Source organism: Chionomys nivalis, chromosome 20 (assembly GCF_950005125.1).
Source record: "Chionomys nivalis chromosome 20, mChiNiv1.1, whole genome shotgun sequence".
NCBI lineage: Eukaryota > Metazoa > Chordata > Mammalia > Rodentia > Cricetidae > Chionomys > Chionomys nivalis.
In genome coordinates this window covers 9,841,464-9,862,810 of record NC_080105.1, presented here as the reverse complement: position 1 = coordinate 9,862,810, position 21,347 = coordinate 9,841,464, and the positions used below count along the sequence as shown (strand labels likewise).

The window sequence follows — 21,347 nt, the reverse complement described above, 5'->3', positions numbered from 1 at the left end:
GTATGGAAATAGTAGACAATCTTGTCTTGTTTCATAGGAAATGTTTTGAGTTTCTCTCCATTTAGGTTGATGTTGGCTATGGGTTTACTATAAATTGTCTTTATTGTATTGAAGCATATCCCTTGTATCCCTAAGCTCTCTAGGACTTTTACCAAGAAAGGATGTTGGATTTTGTCAAAGGCCTTTTCAGCATCCAATGAGATGATTACATGGTTTTTGTCTTTTAGTCTGTTTATGTGGTGGATTATGTCTATTGATTTCTGCATGCTGAATCATGTTTGCATCACTGGGATGAAGCCAACTTGATTATATTGGATAAGCGTTTAATATGTTTTTTAATGTTATTTATTTTTCTCAGATCTCTCATGGTGTTGATGACTATGCTGATTGATTATAGCTTTGTCAGTTTAAGAGCAGCAAGCATACCAGCTCCTCCTACAAGGCTGCAGATGTCTTCTCAGTTCTCTTCATTAGTAAAAATCAGGCCGCTGGCCTCAATGGAGAGCTACTTCTAGGTCTCTAGCTGACAAAGGCACAGTTTACCTTGCTACCAGACTCTAAAAAGAGAATAATCTCACAAAACAGGATGCAAAGTAACTTTTTGCTATTCCTTTGTGAGATATTTTGTTCATAGATTTGTTGGCTATTTATAGCTGTGGCAATGAGAACATTTTCTGTAGATTTAAATGCAGTATTTGCTACATAAGAGTTTTCTTGCTTTTTACCCCACTTACGCCCTCTTTTTTATTACTCTTTAAGCTATTCCCAAATAACTCTTTTTGTGGATCATTTGTAGTGTCTATGAACTGACATTACTACTTATGTGAACATACTCTCGCAGAGAATAGTACAATTGATGGCAAACGAGTGATCCACTATCACCATCCACCCATCCACACCCATCAACAGGATCTAGCATCCACCTGCAAACTATAGTGGCACAACAGCAGCGCAAATGTTATGAGAGTATCCAACCACTTTTTAAAATTGGATTATGGAATCACACCTAAAGGAACATAGAAGTAAAATGACTCCCAATGGCAAATATAAAGAAAGAAAGGAAGAAAATTCCACCCACCAAGTACCTGTCTTCTACAGAAATTTTTATGTAGTCTGTCAACAGGCAATTTTGTGAGATTGTCTCTATGTAAATTTGACTATTAGAACAAAGAATGAATGATATCACCCTAAGGCCTCCTGGTTTGTGTGTGGTAGGTGGGGGATGGAGCAAGGTTACTCTCTTGTCTATGCAGAAGTCACACTGCTGAAGTGTTTTGGGAAGGAATTCCATTTTGAAGGGAAAAGTCATGGCTTCACAAGGTTTTTACAGATATGACAGTGATTTTTCTAAAATCGGGTTGCTCCATGTGGACATGGACGTATACACTTCCAGAGGATCTGCCTGTTGGTCTGTCATCTGTACATTCACTGTATATTGTGGACTCCGACAGACAATTCCAGCTCTAGGGAATCCAATAGTTCTCTTAATTCTTTGGTATCTGTATGCTTTGTGCACAAAGACACATGCATTAATAAAGTATGATAAATATTTTAAATTGTTTTATCAAAAACTAGAGAAAGTCATAAGCAAAGCCACTGAAAATGTCAAGTATTTGTGACTGAGCCCTCCATTTTGGTCTGCTGATCTATCATGCTTTCTGAATGCTGAATACTTCACACTGGCTCGATTCCTACATCTTTATAGTAATTTTAAATCAGAAATCAAGGTGTTGTAATTTTATTTGAAAACTGTTTATCTATTGAGATCTTGGTCCATTACCTTCCCTTTGATTTTACTTAATAATGTTGGCTGTGTAGCAATGTCTGGCTTCTTGGAATCAGACAGAAGCAGTGAACAGTGGGTAAACTCTATTGTAAATGTAATAAAAATACCCACAAGTTAACAATCTAACTTTAAACAGGACAGTTCCACAAAAAATTACTTCAATCAATTTCAGTAATCAAGCTTAATTTTTAATGTTGTTAATGGGTTGTTTAATTTGATATTTGAGAGTTAATAAGACAAATTAAAGATAATTGGGGTGACTTTTAAATTTAGATTTAATGGCTTTAAGAAATACATTTTCTTCTTATTTTGTCCAATTTGAAATTTTATAAGTTCTTTTACCTCTGCTTAGACTAGTTAAAGAAAACCAAAAGAACATGCATTTTACATTATTTAAACATTTAAAGAATTTTACAAACTAACTAGAGAAGGCTGAATCTGAGAACCGAGGAATTCATAATCATTTTTTAGTTCTACAAATTTCTTGTCTTGTTTTGCCTGGAAGGGACTGGATTTCTAAGATCATGTTATTTAATAAAATCACCTAATATTCTGAATACAATAATCACAGTTCAGAAATTATCATCTAATGTACATAACTTGATATGTAAAATTAATTTTTTTGTGAAAATCTCATTTAGCAAAAACACAGGATGAAAAAACCTCCACTAGGAGACCCACTGGAGCAGACCATTGAGGGAAAACAAAAACACGGGTGTATGGCTTAGACTAGGGCATTACCAGGAGACCTTGGTCCAAGGATATAGAAACTATGTCTCACAGGGTTTGCATGAACACACTACTAAAGAATGCCTCAAAGACTTTTAGCTAGCATTAAACACACTTTAGACAAAAGAGATCAATCAATAGAAATCTTTAATAATATAGAGCCAGAATTCTTAATTTAAAAAGTGACTATAAAAAGAGAAAATTGATTGCAGGAGTCTTGACAACAGCAACTGTTTTCAGTTTATTAGATAATGTGATTATCAGCATAGGACATCTCTGGGTACAATAATTAGGGGAGCGGTTTTATTGCTGGTAGCTCTCCAGAGAGGCCTGTGAGTTTGGTTATGGATAATCTGTGTCAGGGTGATCCTGGGTATTGCCTCTGGATAAGCACCTCCATATCACTGAAAACAGATCCATATCTCTACTTCGCAAGAATTTTCTCTCTGGGGCTGTTATCTTTTCTCACTAGCCTTTTCAAAGCTCCCTTCACATCTTTGTTTCTTAAAGTGTAAATGAGGGGGTTTAGAGTAGGAATAACCACAGTGTACAAAAGGGTGATGAATTTCCCCTGACTATGTGCATACGAACTATTAGGCTGGATATAGACAGCAGTGATTGTGCCATAAAATAGCACTACTACCAGCAGGTGCGATCCACAGGTTCCAAGAGCTTTACCCCAGGTTAGAGCTGACTTTAACCTCATCAGTACTTGGGCAATGTACCCATATGATACCAAGATGAGTGCCAGGGGAAGGAGGAGTAGCACCAAGGAAGCCATGAATAGCTGCACTTCGTTGCTACACAGGCCAGCTTGATCATGGCAGGAACTTCACAGATGAAGTGATAAATCCTGTGGTTCCCACAGCGAGGCAGGTGGAGGGTGATGGTGCCCTGAATCAGCGTGTTGCCCACTCCACTCAGCCATGCTATTCCTGCAAGAGCCTGGCAGAGCCGTGGGTGCATAACTGTGGCATAATGGAGTGGCCGGCAAACAGCAGCATAGCGATCAAATGCCATAACTGCGAGGAGGACACACTCAGTGGACCCCGGAGCCAGAGACACATAGAGTTGAATAGCACAACCTGTGGGAGTAATTGTCTTGGCTGGACCATGGAGGTTCCACAGCAGCTGAGGAACAATGCTGGTGGAAAAGCAGATATCAACAAAAGAGAGGTTGGTAAGAAAGTAGTACATGGGTGTTTGGAGCACGGAATCCAAACAGGAGACAAGGATGATGGCTGTGTTGCCTACCAGTGTCAGGAGGTAAGAGATTAGCACCACCACAAAGAGGATCTTTCCAAGTTGTGGCTGATCAGAGAAGCCCACCAGGATGAAATTGCCACCTGAGCTCTCGTTAACTGTCATCACTCTACCTATACAAAGGAGGGCGGCAAACACAGAAGCGCAGGTTAGATAAAACGGAAATGGAAAGGGATCAGAAATCCGCTAGAAGAACATGGATCCTAAAGACGGAAGATAGGATATGTTCTATATAGGAGACAGGTAGGAAAATGAGGGAGAGAAAGAGAGAGAGAGAGATTGAGATTCATGTTTCAATGGAAAGTCAAAGAATAAAGAGTTTACTGAGAATGAGAACTGTTAAAGGCACAGAGCTACACAAAGAACTACAAACAAGTAAGGGATAAGAATAGGAGAAAGAGTCTTACCCAGGGAAAAGTGCACCAATTCATTAACCAATCCCAAGTGGTCAGTCCTGAAAACACATACAAGTAACATCTTACAGTTTGAACGGGACATATGCATATATAGATATTCCTAAATGCATGTGTGCATGTAAAAATTATTGGAAAAGGCCATAAGTTTGAAAGAGAGCAAGGAGAGGGTTTGGAGGAAGAAAAACGAAGGGAGAAATGACATAATTATCAATCTCAAAAATAAAAGGAAAATGCTTTAAAAAGTTCAGAGCTAAAAAAACAGACCTTGTGAAAATTACTCAACAATCGATTGCTCAGTTTTTCCGAATTGTCTCATTTATTCTTTTAAGAAATTTACCCTCTTTTCTTCAAAAGCACTTATAAAATTACCCATGAAAGGTAGAAAGAGAGCTGTCAAATATATAAACAGGTTTTTGGTAGGTATCCCACTGTGACAGTAGGAAAAGTAACAAAGAAGCATTTGGAAAGAAAAAGTAAAAGGAAATGATACTGCACATCTCTTCCTGAAATGGGTATTTGTAAAATGCTGAGAAAAAATTATACAACCATAGTGATTTAATGGTTTGTTAGACATAATGCATGGGTTAGTTGTCTGCCAGTATTTTTCTTATAATATGAAAGCAGGCAGTCTTGAGTAGTTTAGCAGTCAATATAGAATGCTCTTGTTAGTTTTGAATAATTTTAGAGCCTTGAAAAATAATTTTACACTTGTGAGTTTTATTTTTATGTTACGGTAACTAAGACTTAATTAGCCACCTTTGAACTTGTGTTTTATAACCTATTTTCCTTGTTATTGTAACTTCATAGTATAAAACAATAGAGAATATAAGCTCAATTGATTTATTGCTTTATTTAGATTTCCAAAACTTTTCTTTGTGTACATACATTGTACACAGTACTGTGCTACATAATGTCATTTTCATACACGTGTATATTGTATATTAAGAGAAACCCCTTATTTCCCCATTTCATTTAGTTTTATCAAAGACTTTATATGAATATATTAGATAGGAAGCCTTATAGGTGACCACTTATCTTTTGACTGTAATGCTTCATTATCATATTTCATAAAAATAATGTAAAATAGGATATTACTTAAAGTAAAATTAGTATTTATAAAAATGCCAGTTTCCCATACTATCATTTAATCAAGTTCTGCACAATTTCACCCTCCTTTCTCTTTTCAGAATGATACCTAATATAACAATGTTACTTCTCACTTAATCAAGTTTTAATTCCTTTATTCATTCAGTGTCTCCTAAGATTACTTTAGTCATGCTTATCAACTTCTACCTACCTGTAAGGGTCAATTTCCTGGGCATCCTTTTTGAAATCCTGAGGGGCTTTGTTTATAACCATGCAAATTTACACATGTGTCTATTTCAAAGAGCAGGGGGAAGGAAATGCTAAATGTGCAGAAATGCTTCTTTTAAATATCTAAAACAAACAAATATATTTAAACAATAGAATAGATGTTAACACACTTTTAGTAAGTTGCTGTCTTAACCATCTTATAAAATTGCTACTCTCCCATTTTTCCTCTCTTAACTAAGAAATGTTGTTTAAAAATTAATCAGATAAAGGGTGTGATAAAATAGTATGTTTCTTAAATTATCTAATTCAAATTTAACATCGATGTTTATATTCATTTATCTGTTATTATTCATATTTAATGAAAAAGCTAAGTATTTTTCCCTAACTGTATGCACTTCACATTGATCATTCAAGGTACTTGACTGTCCTTAGGAATTGTGTGAAACAATAATTTTGAAACCATATTTTAACATTATAATGCTATAAAATAAGTTTTTCCAGAAATGTTAGTGTTTTTGTAAAGGTAGCTGCTATATATTGTATTTTCAAGCTTCTTTACTGATATAGCCATGATTTCTTAATGGATTGATGTAACTCAGTCTTGTTGAGGAAATAAAAGACATGAACATCTTAATTTACTTCTGTTTTAAATGTAAGTATTTAATATAAAAGCAATGCTTTTAGTTCTCTATAATTTTTCAGAAAATACAGTGATTCATAATCAAGGAAACACGAATAGTTGCCATGTATACACAAAAAACAGAGAGGCATAAACTGTCTCCTCAGCAGCACATGTATGTCCAACACTATTGCCATGTTATGAAGGAGTTCATATTTTAAAGAATCTAAGTCATAAGGAAATTCTGTCAAATGGAGAAATTATCTTTCTTTGTTATGCTATCTTTGCTTTTTCTATTTCTGAACATATATTCTACAAACTTAAGGTAACTGTAAAATATAAATTATTTAAGTCTAAGTTTATAGTGAAATTTAATTTACTATGTTATTAAAAAATTTTTAAACTGCTCAGAATTCCAAAATACATATAAATAATTAGCCGAGCCACTTAAAGAAGACTGACTTGGCAGTTGATGAAAACATTACTTTCTTAGCTACAGTTTGTATAATGGTGAGACGAGGAGATGAAGAACAGGTGGTTATTATTTCCTCACCTCTGAAAGTTTTGTCCCCTCATCCTTCCAATTACATTCATAGGCTGAAAAGATGTTGCTTTTCATAAACACAAGATTCTGAAAATGAATCTTTGAATCCAAGCCCAAATATCAGATGTGAGTGCTTTGGCCAGAGCCAGGGGATGTTGAAGTGTATCACTGCAGCAGGAAATGATGCCAGCCCAAACTGGGATCTGGGGATCCCTATATTCCTAAAAGGGCAATTATCATCTGACACAAGAGTGACCAAGAACAAAATCTTCTGGGATACTGTATTGTAGTCACTGCTTCTTCACAGGTAAGTCTTTAATATGAGATGTTTCCAGGCTGTCAGGTCACATGCTGGACTTAGATTGTGAAGAAAGTGAGAATAGATTTCTTACTCTGAGCAAGTCTCAAGATTAGATAACTAATTCTCATGGAATCATCCCTTATTGACATGATTAGTAGTCTCTGTATAATCAGAACATAAAGCTTCGAATAAAGGTGAATATATGACATGGCAACCATTGTCCTAGGAATGAATTTTAATATGTGGATTCTGTTGAGGAGAAACAAGAATAGTTATTTTGACAGTTTTATCCATATTCTTTAATTTTATAAAAAGGTTCTGTGGTCTCACATATAAACTTCTTAAAAATTCACAAAGTTCATTGGAACTTCATTCAAAAACATAAAGCAAAGCACATGCACTATAGTTGCTTGAGCCTACTTTGTTCCAAATCATTTGCCTGCAACCATTTCATTGAGTGATCTTGAGTAATACATCTTAGGAACTTATATAAAACAGATAGTAAGACAAGTGTAGAGAGACGTCATCACAGAAACCTGCATTTAAAAATGGAGAGGGGACTCCCTGGGCTCCCTGCAGGGGCTCTACACCCTGCATACTGCCTCTCTCTTCTTGTCCCACCCAGCTTGCATCCAGAACCCTTCTTCCTTCTGCCCCCTTTCCTCTTTGGGCACATAATACCATCCAGCTCAGTCTGTCTGGCACTGGGGGCAAATCCTCAGGGCAAGTAGGCAGGCGAGATTTCCTTTGGTTCACTGGCCTGCCTGCACCAAGCAAGGTAAGGGCTTTGTTTACAAACTACCCAACCTGCATGGAGTTCTGATCTAGGCACCAGGAGAGACAGCAGCCGGGTGAGTTTGTGACCAGCGGCGGCGGAAGCAGCCCTGGACAGGGAAATCTGAAGTTCCTCATCCCCCACCCTATACTCCCTGGGCTCCCTGCAGGGGCTCTACACCCCGCATACTGCCTCCCTCTTCTTGTCCCACCTAGTTTGCATCCAGAACCCGTCTTCCTTCTGCCCCCTTTCCTCTTTGGGCACATAACACCATCCAGCTCAGTCTGTCTGGCGCTGGGGGCAAATCCTCAGGGCAAGTAGGCAGGCGAGACTTCCTTTGGTTCACTGGCCTGCCTGCACCAAGCAAGGTAAGGGCTTTGTTTACAAACTACCCAACCTGCACGGAGTTCTGATCTAGGCACCAGGAGAGACAGCAGCCGGGTGAGTTTGTGACCAGCGGGTGAGTTTGTGACCAGCGGCGGCGGAAGCAGCCCTGGACAGGGAACTCTGAAGTTCCTCATCCCCCACCCTATACTCCCTGGGCTCCCTGCAGGGGCTCTACACCCTGCATACTGCCTCTCTCTTCTTGTCCCACCCAGCTTGCATCCAGAACCCTTCTTCCTTCTGCCCTCTTTCCTCTTTGGGCCCATAACACCATCCAGCTCAGTCTGTCTGGCGCTGGGGGCAAATCCTCAGGGCAAGTAGGCAGGTGAGACTTCCTTTGTCTCACTGGCCTGCCTGCAACAAGAAGGTAAGGGCTTTGTTTACAAACTACCCAACCTGCAGGTGTTGTGCTTTGATGTCCCTTTAAGGGACAAGCCACGCCCACTCTGACCTGCCCACGCCATCTGACCTCTGACCTGCCCGCGCCATCTTGTCTCTCCTTCTGTTTCTTCAGCGTGGCCGCGCTCTCTCTGGCTCTTTTCCCTCTCTCTCTGTCTCTTTCCTTCTCTCTCTCTCTCTCTCTCTCTCTCTCTCTCTCTCTCTCCCCCTCCTTCCCTTTCTCCCCTTTTAATAAATGCTTTTATGGCTACTTTCTGTGTCCATGGGTCTGCTCTCAACCGCCGCACATTGGGAACTCTGCAGGACCCACCGGAGCTTGCTGCTCCGTGAGCCTGCCGGGTACCACCACAGGCCGCACGGTGCGTGCCCTCCCGCTGGTGGGAAACTGTCGCCGCTTATCGCTGGCTCTGCCAGCCCGCCTCGGGAAACGTTTTAAGAATAAGATTGGTGCCACGTGACTCCCGAACCAGGTTCTTTTCCACTTCGCCAGCTTCCCTACTTGCTTCAATCGGCGCTTCTTTTGGTGAGTGTCTCCCGTTCTGCCACGGTTGCTTTCGTTCTGCTGCGGTTGCTTTCCTTTGTCAGAGCCGTGTTTGGATCGGGTCCCAGGGGCCGGTCCGCCCACGTTAGCACCGCACACTTCCCGTGCAGTGCATTCGACTGGGGACCGGGTCCTCAGCGTATTTATCTTTTCTTTCCATTTCCTTTCTTTCCTTTTTTCTCTTCTCTCGACGGTTACGGTTAAGCGTCGCTCGGAGCGGCGCCCCCAGCCTTCCTGGTTTCTGGGTCGCCAGGATCCAGCTAGACCATAGCACCCCACCCGTGGACAAAGGACGCTTTTCCACGCGGTCCTGGGTGTTCGTCCTGCGGGTTTTCACAATTTTGGCTCTGGATAGCAACCGGCTTCCCGGCTTTTTCAATTCCAGCCGTGGCATGGTGCAGTTTTTTTTCAGTTCCAACCTCATGGTGGTCGCCATCTTGGCTGGGAGCCAGGCCATGTGATCACACTCTCCTGGTTTTACCCTGCCTCTTCACCTGGTTCTCACTAAACTCTTCGTGTTAACTCGGTTAAATATGTTTTGAGTAATGATCAAATGCCTTTAATAGGGCCCATTAGAGGCGTCCACATTGCCCAATTCCTGTTCACTCTTTCTATATATAATAATTGTTTATTACATCTCATTTCAGACTACAAAACATGAGTCCCATATTTTAAACTGGTATGTACCTTTAAGTCTCTTAAGCTGTTCTCTACCATTGTCGGTTCTGCCACTAACCTTATATTACAAACAGTTCTTTGCCCTCAACTGCTCAGAGATCTAGGGAATGTGATATTTAAATATTTAATTATTAAAAAAAAAAAACTTAATAACAAAAAGAGACAGGTTGGCTCCTAGCAGCAGCTCTCTGCTCCCTCCAAAGAAGACAGAAGACAGACAGACAAAGAACAACGTCCTTCTGCATTTCGCTTCAACTGCAGAGCGCTGACCATTGGGCAAACCTGCCTTTCGTCTAAAGTAAAGATCTCCAGACGTGGACGAAATCGCTGGAATCGACAGCCTAGCTGCTCAGGTCAAGGTAGGCCTGTCTTTCTACAGATTTCTTAGCCCACAGGGTCTTCTGGAGCCTGCGCTAAACAGAAAAGGTCAAATACAACCTTCAGCGACCACGGAGGACCCAAAAAGAGTAGCTCTGGGTGCCAATCAAGTAAGCTCTCTGTCATTTTTTAATCAGTAACTCAAGTAAAATCTTATCCTTCTCAAAAATCTCTGACAGTTTGACAGCTGAGAGGTTTCGTCAGGTTGAGGTTTTGCGAGATGACCTCACCAAAAGGGAGCCAAATTAAAAAATCCATATTAAACAGGTCAGATACCCCCTCAATTCCCTGGTCCTAAAATTATTTTTTCCTTAATTTAACTTTGTTTTTGTTCTGCCAATACCTTAGGGACACCAGACAATTTTCATGCCACAAACACCAGTCAAAGGCAAATGATTCATGCACCCTGGACTTCCACCCGGGGCCAGAGTTCCGGCTTTAGGCGCCGGCCGGGACTCTGAGCTCCCTCCCGGGGCAGGATCAGGACCCGAGGACCTTCTCTACACGACCCACGTGTTCCATCTGCCTGGACACAGCTCCTCCAAACAACACCGGCTTCTAATCGGACACCAGACAATTTTCATGCCACAGACACCAGTCAAAGGCAAAGAAACCAGCCATGCCAGGATGCAACCAGCACCCAGTCTTCTCTCGCGCCCCCCCCAAAAGACGACGCCCACAATCAGCAGGAAGCAGTCTTGAGAGTTCGCCGCCCCAGTTCCTTTGGGCTGTGGTGTCTTGTCTCTTGCTTTTTATTATAAAGAAGACCTGGGAATGTTGTGCTTTGATGTCCCTTTAAGGGACAAGCCACGCCCACTCTGACCTGCCCACGCCATCTGACCTCTGACCTGCCCGCGCCATCTTGTCTCTCCTTCTGTTTCTTTAGCGTGGCCACGCGCTCTCTCTGGTTCTCTTTCCCTCTCTTTCTCTCTCTCTCTCTCCCTCTCTCTCTCTCTCTCTCCCTCTCTCTCTCTCCCCCCCCTCTCTCCCTCCCTCCCCCCTTTCTCCCCTTTTAATAAATGCTTTTATGGCTACTTTCTGTGTCCATGGGTCTACTCTCAACTGCCACGCATTGGGAACTCTGTGGGACCCACCGGAGCTTGCTGCTCCGTGAGCCTGCCGGGTGCCACCACAGGCCGCACGGTGTGTGCCCTCCCGCTGGTGGGAAACTGTCGCCGCTTATCGCTGCCTCTGCCAGCCCGCCTCGGGAAACGTTTTAAGAATAAGAGCAGGGAGATCTGATCAAGGCACCAGGAGAGACAGCAGCAGGGGGTGAGTTTGTGACCAGCGGCAGCGGAAGCAGCCCTGGACAGGGAACTCTGAAGTTCCTCATCCCCCACCCTATACTCCCTGGGCTCCCTGCAGGGGCTCTACACCCTGCATACTGCCTCTCTCTTCTTGTCCCACCCAGCTTGCATCCAGAACCCTTCTTCCTTCTGCCCCCTTTCCTCTTTGGGCACATAACACCATCCAGCTCAGTCTGTCTGGCGCTGGGAGCAAATCCTCAGGGCAAGTAGGCAGGCGAGACTTCCTTTGGTTCACTGGCCTGCCTGCACCAAACAAGGTAGGAGCTTTGTTTATGAACTACCCAACCTGCACAGAGATCTGATCTTGGCACCAGGAGAGCCATCAGTGGGAGAGCTAATCTGGGTACCAGGAGAGCCGTCTTTGGGCACGGAGATCTGATATTGGTACCAGGAGAGACATCACTGGAGCACCAGGAGAGCTATCACTGCAGGGTGCCATCAAAGGGAAGGTACATCAGTAGGCAAGGAGACCTGATCTGGGAAAAGAAGATCCATAGGGGAGCATTCGGAGAAAGAGATGGGCAGGCGCCAATGCAAGAATTCACCCAACAATCTGAAAAACTATATGAAACCAACAGAACCCAGCGACCTCACAACAGGAGGACATGAACACCTTAATCATGAAGAAGTAGATAAAATTGACTTTATGAAAGTGATTGACGCCCTTAAACAACATGTAAAAAATGCCCTTATAGAAATGGATGAGAAGTATAACAGAAAGTTTGAAGAACTGAGTAAATCAGTGAATGATACCCTAGGAACCAAGGAAAAACAATCAAACAGATAATGGAAACAGTTCAAGACTTAAAAACTGAAATGGAGGCAAAGAAGAAAACACAAACAGAAGGCCAGCTGGACAGGGAAAATCTAGGTAAACGAATAGAGACTACAGAAGCAAGCATAACCAACAGAATACAAGAGATAGAAGAAAGAATCTCAGATTCTGAAGATACCATAGAGAAAATAAACACGCTGATCAAAGAAAACAGCAAGGCCAACAAATTCTCATCACAAAACATTCAGGAAATATGGGACACAATAAAAAGACCAAACCTAAGAATAATAGGAATAGAAGAAGGAGAAGAAGCGCAGCTCAACGGTCCAGAAAATATATTTAATAAAATTATAGAAGAAAACTTTCCCAACCTAAAGAAAGATATACCTATGAAGGTTCAAGAAGCATACAGAACACCGAATAGGCTGGATCAAAAAAAAACATCCCCTCGCCATATAATAATCAAAACACAAAGCATACAGAATAAAGAAAGAATACTAAGAGCAGCAAAGGAAAAAGGCCAACTTACTTATAAAGGTAAACCTATCAGACTTACACCTGACTTCTCTATGGAAACCATGAAAGCCAGAAGGTCCTGGATAGATGTACTGCAGAAACTACGAGACCATGGATGCAAGGCCAGACTACTATACCCAGCCAACCTCTCTTTCACTATAAATGGAGAAAACAAAATTTTCCAGGATAAAAACAAATTTAAACAATACGTAGCCACAAATCCAGCCTTACAGAAAGTAATAGAAGGAAAATCATTAATCAAGGAGTCCAACAATGACCACAGTAACTCAGACATCTAGAGACCCTTTACCAGCACATCTCAAAGAAGGGAAACACACAAAATCTACTACTAAAAAAAATGACCGGAGTTAACAACCACTGGTCATTAGTATCACTTAATGTCAATGGACACAATTCACCTATAAAAAGGCACAGACTAAGAGATTGGATACGAAAACAGGATCCAACATTCTGCTGTTTACAAGAAACACACCTCAACCACAAAGACAGGCACCTACTCAGAGTAAAGGGCTGGGATAAGGCTTATCAAGTAAATGGACCTAGGAAACAAGCAGGTGTGGCCACACTAATTTCTAACAAAGTTGACTTCAAACTTAAATCAATCAGAAGAGATGGAGAGGGACATTTTCTACTCTTAACAGGAACAATTCATCAGGATGAAATCTCAATCCTGAATATCTATGCCACTAATATAAAAGCACCCACTTATGTAAAAGAAACGTTACTAAAACTCAAGGCAGCCATCAAACCGCACACATTAATAGTAGGAGACTTTAATACTCCACTCTCACCAATGGACAGGTCACGTAGACAGAAACCTAACAGAGAAATAAGAGAATTAATGGAGGTAATGAATCAAATGGACTTAACAGACATCTATAGAATATCCCACCCAAATAGGAAAGAATATACCTTCTTCTCTGCAGCTCATGGAACCTTCTCAAAAATCGACCACATACTCGGTAACAAAGCAAACATCCACAGTTACAAAAAAATATTAATAACCACCTGTGTCTTATCAGATCACCATGGATTAAAGCTAGAATTCAGCAACAATGCTACCGCCAGAAAGCCTACAAACTCATGGAAACTGAATAGTCAACTACTGAACCATACCTGGATTAAGGAAGAAATGAAGAAATTAAACACTTCATTGAAGACAATGAATATAAAGAAACAACATATTCAAACCTATGGGACACTATGAAAGCAGTCCTGAGAGGAAAGTTCATAGCACTAACTGCCCACTTAAAGAAAACAGAGAAAGCACACATTGGAGACTTAACAGCCCACCTGAAAGCTCTAGAAAAAAAAGAAGCAGACTCACCTAGAAGGGGTAGAAGACTGGAAATAATCAAACTGAGGGCTGAAATCAACAAAATAGAAACACAGAAAACAATTGAAAGAATCAATAAATCAAAAAGCTGGTTCCTGGAGAAAATCAACAAGATTGATAAAACCCTATCCAAACTAATCAAACGGCAGAGAGAGAATTTGCAAATTAATAAGATCAGAAATGAAAAGGGAGACATAACCACAGACACAGAGGAAATTCAGAGAATCATTAGATCTTACTACAAAAGCCTGTATGCCACAAAACTTGAAAATGTAAAAGAAATGGACACTTTTTTAGATAAATACCATATACCAAAGTTAAACCAGGACCAGGTGAACAACCTAAATAGACCTATTAGTCGTGAAGAATTAGAAGCGGTTATCAAAAACCTCCCTTCCAAAAAAAGTCCAGGACCAGATGGTTTCAATGCAGAATTCTACCAGAACTTCCAAGAAGACCTAATACCTATTCTCCTTAATGTATTTCACAATATAGAAACAGAAGAGTCATTGCCAAATTCCTTTTATGAAGCTACAGTAACTCTGATACCAAAACCACACAAAGACCCAACCAAGAAAGAGAATTACAGGCCAATCTCACTCATGAACATCGACGCAAAAATCCTCAACAAAATTCTGGCAAACCGAATCCAAGAACACATTAGAAAAATTATCCATTATGATCAAGTAGGCTTCATACCAGAGATGCAGGGCTGGTTTAACATACGCAAATCTATCAATGTAATCCATCATATAAATAAACTGAAAGAAAAAAAATCATATGATCGTTTCATTAGACGCTGAAAAAGCATTTGACAAAATTCAACATCCCTTTATGATAAAAGTGTTGGAGAGATTAGGGATACAAGGGTCATACCTAAATTTAATTAAAGCTATATACAGCAAGCCGACAGCTAATATCAAATTCAATGGAGAGAAACTTAAAGCCATCCCACTAAAATCAGGAACACGCCAAGGCTGTCCACTCTCTCCATACCTCTTCAATATAGTTCTCGAAGTTTTAGCAATAGCAATAAGACAACATAAGGGGATAAAGGGGATTCAAATTGGAAAGGAAGAAGTTAAACTTGCATTATTTGCAGATGATATGATAGTGTACATGAGCGACCCCAAAAACTCCTCCAAAGGACTCCTAGAGCTGATAAACGCCTTTAGTAATGTGGCAGGATACAAGATCAACTCCAAAAAATCAGTCGCCCTCTTATACACAAAGGATATGGAAGCAGAGAGGGAAATAAGAGAATCATCACCTTTCACGATAGCCACAAAAAGCATAACATATCTTGGGGTAACTCTAACCAAGGAAGTGAAAGATCTATTTGACAAAAACTTTAAGGCATTGAAGAAAGAAATTGAAGAGGATACCAGAAAATGGAAGGATCTCCCTTGCTCCTGGATTGGGAGGATCAACATAGTAAAAATGGCAATTCTACCAAGGGCAATTTATAGATTCAATGCAATCCCCATTAAAATCCCATCAAAATTCTTCACAGATCTTGAAAGGACAATAATCAACTTTATATGGAGAAACAAAAAACCCAGGATAGCCAAAACAATCTTATACAATAAAGGAACTTCTGGAGGCATTACCATCCCTGACTTCAAACTCTATTACAGAGCTACAGTAATGAAAACAGCGTGGTACTGGCATAAAAACAGAGCAGTCGACCAATGGAATCGTATAGAAGACCCGGATTTTAACCCACAAACGTATGAACAACTAATTTTCGATAAAGGAGCTAAAAGTATACAATGGAAGAAAGAAAGCATCTTCAACAAATGGTGCTGGCACAATTGGATGTCAACCTGTAGAAGAAAGAAAATAGACCCATATCTATCACCATGCACAAAACTCAAGTCCAAATGGATCAAAGACCTCAATATCAATCTGAACACACTGAACCTGATAGAAGAGAAAATGGGAAGTACCCTACAACATATGGGCACAGGAGATCGCTTCCTATGTATAACCCCAGCAGCACAGACATTAAGGGCAACATTGAATAACTGGGACCTCCTGAAACTGAGAAGCTTCTGTAAAGCAAAGGACACTGTCATTAAGACAAAAAGGCAGCCTACTGACTGGGAGAAGATCTTCACCAACCCCGCAACAGACAGAGGTCTGATCTCCAAAATATATAAAGAACTCAAGAAACTAGACTTTAAAAGGATAATTAACCCAATTAAAACATGGAGCACTGAACTGAACAGAGAATTCTCAACAGAAGAAGTTAAAATGGCCAAAAGATACTTAAGGTCATGCTCAACCTCCTTAGCGATCAGAGAAATGCAAATCAAAACAACTTTGAGATATCATCTTACACCTGTCAGAATGGCTAAAATCAAAAACACCAAGGATAGCCTTTGCTGGAGGGTTGTGGAGAAAGGGGTACCCTCATCCATTGCTGGTGGGACTGCAAACTTGTGCAACCACTTTGGTAATCAGTGTGGCGGTTTCTCAGAAAAATTGGGATCAACCTACCCCTGGACCCAGCAATAGCACTCTTGGGAATATACCCAAGAGATGCCCTATCATATGACAAAAGCATTTGTCCAACTATGTTCATAGCAGCATTATTTGTAATAGCCAGAACCTGGAAGCAACCTAGATGCCCTTCAATAGAAGAATGGATGAAGAAAGTGTGGAATATATATACATTAGAGTACTACTCTGCGGTAAAAAACAATGACTTCTCGAATTTTGCATGCAAATGGATGGAAATAGAAAATACGATCCTGAGTGAGGTAACCCAGACCCAAAAAGAAGATCATGGGATGTACTCACTCATAATTGGTTTCTAGCCATGGATAGGGGCCACTGAGTCTACAATTTGTGATCCTAAAGAAGCTAAACAAGAGGGTAAACCCAAGGAAAAACATATAGATATCCTCCCAGCTATGGGAAATAAACAAGATTGATGGGCAAATAATTGGAATCTTGGGGGGTGGGGTGGGATGGGGATGAGGGGTGATGGGGAGAGAAAAGTGTGAAGGAGAGGATGAGGGGAACTGGGGGTATCGGGTGATTGGGGTTAAAGGAAGGTTGGATTGGAGAGCAGGGAAACTCATACCTTAGTTAAGGGAGCCACCTAAGGGTTGGCAAGAGACTTGAACCTGGAATGGCTACCAGATGCCCAGGGCAATGTCCCCAGTTAGTTCATTGGGGCACCTGAGGATAGGGAACCTGAAATTAACCTATCCTATAATCATACTGATGAATATCTTGCATATCGCCATAGAACCTTCATCTAGCAATGGATGGAGATAGAGACAGAGACCCACACTGGAGCACCGGACTGAGCTCCCCAGGTTATAATGAGGAGCAGAAGGAGAGAGAACATGAACAAGGAAGTCAGGACCATGAGGGGTGCACCCAACCACTGAGACAGGGGGGCCGATCTATTGGGAGCTCACCAAGGCCAGCTGGACTGCTACTGAAAAAAACATGGGGCAAAACCGGACTCTCTGAATGTGGTGGACAATGAGAGCTGACGAGAGGCCAAGGAGAATGGCACAGGAACTTTCATCTGGCGATGGATCGAGAGAGAGACAGAGACCCAATTTGGATCAACCGTCTGAGGTCTTAAGGTCCAAATGAGGAGCAGAAGGAGGGAGAACATGACCAAGGAAATCAGGACCACGAGGCGTGCACCCACCTACAGTGACAGTGGAACTGATCTATTGGGAGCTCTCCAAGGCCAGCTGGACTGGGACTAAATAAGCATGGGTTGAAACTGGACTCTCTGAACAAGGCGGAAAATGAAGCCTGATGAGAAGCCAAGGACAATGGCACTAGGTTTCGATCCTAATACATGAACTGGCTTTGTGGGAGCGTACCCTGTTTGGATGCTCACCTTCCTGGACCTAGATAGAAGTGGGAGGACCTTGGTCTTCCTGTAGAGCAGGGAATTTGGACTGCTCTTCAGTATCGAGAGGGAGGGGGAGTGGACTAGGGGGAGGAGAAGAGGAGTGGGGATAGGGGGAGGGGAGCGGGGCGAGGGGGCAATATGTGGGAGGAGGGGGAGGGAAATGGGAAACGGGGAGCAGTTGGAAATTTTAATTAAAAAAGAATAAAAAAAGAAATAAAAATGGAGAGGGCACCGTCTTATTGACATCAGTCATAAATCAATGCTAATAAGCAAAGATCTCATGAAGAACATAGACACCAACACATATAATCCTTCTTTGTGATAAATTTTAGAAGATCCTAAAAATAATACTTAATTCATTTGATGTCATACCTGAAAACAGGCATATACATTGGGGAAGAGATATATAGGTTATGACCATTCCATACACAAAAGTATCTGTCATGTTGAGATAGATTTAAGGAATATACCTCTCTCTATGCCTCTAGAGCAGAAATAAGACATCATCAGATCAGTCTTTGATAGAGTCTAAGTTGGCAGTAATATTTTAATGCAAACTTTCTTTTAAATAAGCTATTAAGCATTGGGAAATTTTGACTCATTAATTAATTGATACTAGATAAGCTCCTGGTGCCCTGGGTTTCTTGAGTAAAAAACTATGATGGCTAGTTTTATGTCAACTTGATACAAGCTACAGTTATGAAGAAGGAACCTCAACTGAGAAAAATATACCCACCATGTTAGCCTGCAAAAAGCAAAACACAAAACAAAACAAAACAAAAAACCCTGTTGCTCATTTTCTTGTTTAGTAATTAAGGTAGGAGGATCTAGGGCATTGTGGGTGGTGTCACCCCTTGATTGGTGGTGCTCTATCTAAGGAAACAGGCTGAGCAAATAATAATCAAACAAGCTAGTAAGAAACACTTCTCTATGACCCCTGTATCAATTTTGGCTTCCAGGTTTCTGCTCAGAATTCCTTCCCGGACTTCCCTGGATGATGAGTTGACTAAAAATTTTAAGTTTAAATACTTCCCCCTTGGCTGAGGAGTTCCATCTGGATGGGTGAGTGTGTGCTATCCAGGGGCAGACTGTCCTGGAAGAGAGCACAAACCCCCTCCCCCAGCTCGTGCTGCAGGGCCCCTTTTCTTACACATGATCCAGCCCACCAGCTCCCCCACCCAAGCTTGCCCTGCTGACTGCTAAGTCCTCTACTCAAGAACAATTTTCCAGCTCCTATACTAAGGCTACCCACGCAGAGCGGTGAGTGCCTGCCTACCAGGCAGGCCTCAAGTTCCCTCGCAAGGGAGAAAGGGCACCTTCAACTCGGGCTGCAGGGTGTTCTGTGCCCTTCTGGACCCCGCCCTGCCTGCCACATTCTTCCTTTTGTCCCTGGCTCATTGGGCTACCAGGTGTCCCTGTTTAGGTGCTGAGCAGTTCCATCTGGACAGGTGAGTGTGTGCTATCCAGGGGCGGACTGTTCCAGAAGAGAGCACAAACCCCAATCCCCCAGCTCCTGCTGCAGGGCTTTCTTTCCTACACATGACCACCCCCCCAAGCCTGCCTTGTCTGCAAGGTCCTTTGCTGAGGAACAGCTTCCTGCTCCTACACTAAGGCTACCCACTCAGTCTTTGTTGAATTCAATGAAAACGAAGACTCAACATACTCAAACCTATGGGACACTATGAAAGCAATCCTAAGAGGAAAGTTCATAGCCCTAAGTGCCCACTTAAAGAAAACGGAAAAAGCACACATTGGAGACTTAATAGCCCACCTGAAAGCTCTGGAAAAAAAGAAGCAGACTCATCTAGGAGGAATAGAAGACTGGAAATAATTAAACTGAGGGCTGAAATCAACAAAATAGAAACACAGAAAACAATCCAAAGAATCAATGAAACAAAAAGCTTGTTCTTGGAGAAAATCAACAAGATTGATAAACCTCTATCTAAACTAATCAAAGGGTGGAGAGAGAATACGCAAATTAACAAGATCAGAAACGAAAAGGGAGACATAACTACAGACAGAGAGGAAATTAAGAAAATCATTAGATCTTACTACAAAAGCCTGTATGCCACAAAATTGGAAAATGTAAAAGAAATGGACACTTTTTTAGATAAGTACCACATACCAAAGTTAAACCAGGACGAGGTGAACAATTTAAATAGACCTGTTAGTTGCGAAGAATTAGAAATTGTTATAAAAAAACCTCCCTACCAAAAAAAGTCCAGGTCCAGACGGCTTCAATGCAGAATTCTATCACAACTTCCAAGAAGACCTAATACCTATACTCCTTAATGTATTTCACAATGTTGAAACAGAGAAATCATTGCCAAATTCTTTTTATGAAGCTGGAGTTACTCTGATACCAAAACCACACAAAGACCCAACCAAGAAAGAGAACTACAGGCCAATCTCACTTATGAACATCGATGTGAAAATCCTCAATAAAATACCGGCAAACCAAATCCAAGAACACATTAGAAAAATTATCCTTTATGATCAAGTAGGCTTCATCCCAGGAATGCAGAGCTGGTTCAATATACATAAATCTATCAATATAATCCATCATATAAATAAACTGAAAGAAAAAAACATATGATCATTTCATTAGATGCTGAAAAAGCGTTTGACAAAATTCAACATCCCTTTATGATAAAGGTCTTAGAGAGATTAGGGATACAAGGGTCATACCTAATCATAATAAAAGCTATTTATAGCAAACCGACAGCAAACATCAAATTAAATGGAGTGAAACTCAAAGCCATCCCACTAAAATCAGGAACACGACACGGCTGTCCATTCTCTCCATACCTCTTCAATATAGTGCTTGAAGTTCTAGCGATAGTAATGAGACAATATAAGGGGATCAAAGGGATTCAAATTGGAAAGGAAAAAGTTAAACTTTCATTATTTGCATATGATGATAGTGTACATAAGCGACCCAAAAACTCCAGAAAAGAACTCCTACAGCTGATAAACACCTTTAGTAGCATGGCAGAATACAAGATCAATTCCAAAAAATCAGTTGCCCTCCTATACACAAAGGATAAGGAAGCAGAGAGGGAAATCAGAGAATCATTACCTTTCACAATAGCCACAAATAGCATAAAATATCTTGGGGTTACTCTGACCAAGGATGTGAAAGATCTATTTGACAAGAACCTTAAGACATTGAAGAAAGAAACTGAAGAGGATACCAGAAAATGAAAGGATCTCCCTTGCTCTTGGATTGGAATGATCAACATAGTAAAAATGGCAATTCTACGAAGGGCAATTTATAGATTCAATGCAATCCCCATTAAAATCCCATCAAAATTCTTCACAGATCTTGAGAGGACATTAATCAACTTTATATGGAAAAACAAAAAACTCAGGATAT

General features: G+C 41.1%; 1 pseudogene; it reads right to left on the bottom strand.

Moving 5' to 3' along the window:
• Positions 1-2,939: 2,939 nt before the first annotated feature.
• On the bottom strand, positions 2,940-3,883 carry LOC130862937 (olfactory receptor 2G3-like; annotated as a pseudogene).
• Between the last annotated feature and the right edge of the window lie 17,464 nt (positions 3,884-21,347).